Source organism: Garra rufa, chromosome 7 (assembly GCF_049309525.1).
Source record: "Garra rufa chromosome 7, GarRuf1.0, whole genome shotgun sequence".
NCBI classification, from domain to species: Eukaryota; Metazoa; Chordata; class Actinopteri; order Cypriniformes; family Cyprinidae; genus Garra; species Garra rufa.
In genome coordinates this window covers 49573302-49575261 of record NC_133367.1, presented here as the reverse complement: position 1 = coordinate 49575261, position 1960 = coordinate 49573302, and positions in this window count along the sequence as shown.

Sequence of the window (1960 nt, the reverse complement as noted above, 5' to 3'; positions counted from 1 at the left end):
AACATAAACTTTTATTTTGGATGCGATTAATCGCGATTAATCGTGTCCCAGCCCTAATATATATATATATATATATATATATATATATATATATATATTCCTTTCTCTATTTTTCTCCCCTTCATTACTTTTATTTTGTTTATATATAATATAATTATATATAATAATACTAAATATATATATATATATATATATATATATATATATATATAATTTATATATAATTTATATTTACTATTTATAGGTTTTGTAAACTATAACCTAAACTTGTCGTGGTGATGTCAGTAACCCGCGTCATGCAGGCAAAACCTTTGTTTACACAAAACCTTTTGACACGTCCATTGCTCCAGACTGCAGTGTTAAATTTTAGGAGTAATGTTAAATAGCCACTATAAAATAGCACATCTCAGTTACAAGAATCAAACCCATGAAATAACACTTTGAACAATAAAACCAGAGTATTTATTTGTTTATTTATTTTTGCAATATGATAATTATTGTTTTATAATTACTAGCCAATTATTAGTAGTAGTTGTAGTATGTATTGCTATAAGAGACTGTCGATTTTTTACTATTATATATATTTTTAATTATTAAATATGTTGGTCATCTTTAATGTTACATTGTAATGTAAAATTCAGTTATTTTAGATAAATATGACACTATAGGCGGTTAATAAATCAGCATCAACCAAAGCCATCTTTGCACAGGTGTATTTATGGGTTAATGTTGATCAGAAGGCAGTAAATGCGTTTACACACCACAGTTGTAGAACATAATGTGATTAATGTTTTAAACATAACATTTTGATTAAAGAAATTTTAAATGAATTACAGAATGAAATGATACTTGGAATATAAAAGGATTATCGCTAGAAGGTGGCAGTAAATCATTGAGTTTATGAAGGAGACGTCCAACAGATTCGTTCAAAACTCTGATTCATTCTGGAATAAGAATCAAAAGTCTTTCTCTACTATTGGGTCATTATAAATCACTCACTCAACAGATGCATTCAAAGAGTCATATTCATTCAGGAACGAAGCACCATTCTGTGTGTTATGCTGGAGTCAGTTGCAAAGCGGTTCTGTGTCTTTACTTAAAATGTTTATTTGGCAGAAAAATAAAACACCATTTTCTGAGACAGACATCAGTTAATACTGAATATTAATGAAATAAAATCATCATATTGTTTAAAACAAAAGGTATGACTGTTGCTTATTTACACCTAATGGATAGTGGTCTGCAAAATGCAGTGTCCAGTGTGTCGCATGCACTGATCTATAGAGTTCTCCATGGTCACATACTTTGATATGTCAGCTCAATAAAACAGTCAATGTGCCAAAGATGGGGGTAGCAGTGAGTGAATAAATTAATGGATAACCTAATGGATAGTGGTCTGCAAAATGCAGTGTCCAGTGTGTCGCATGCACTGATCTATAGAGTTCTCCATGGTCACATACTTTGATATGTCAGCTCAATAAAACAGTCAATGTGCCAAAGATGGGGGTAGCAGTGAGTGAATAAATTAATATTTAGGCTATAAGATAATAATTAATTGTATTTCTCACACAGGTTGTCGAATTTATGCCTACAGAAGTAAGCCCTGTCTATAGGCTCTGTCCAGTACGGGCTATTATTTGTTATTCTGGTAAACATGTCTCAAAATAAATATCTATTTTTATTTTCCACAGAAGAAAGTCGTACTGTTTTGAAATGACTTAAAGATAAAAGTGACAACAGAATTTTAATTTTTTGGGTGATCTATCCCTTTAACATATATATATATATATATATATATTTTTTTTTTTTTTTGTTCGGCAGTATTTTCACACGGTTTTTGTGTTCAATAATATAATAACACTCACCATAGTCTCTCCAGTTTACAGTGTGGATCCTCCAGTAGAGCAGACAACAGCTTCACTCCTGAGTCTCCTGGTATATTATCGCTCAGATCCAGTTG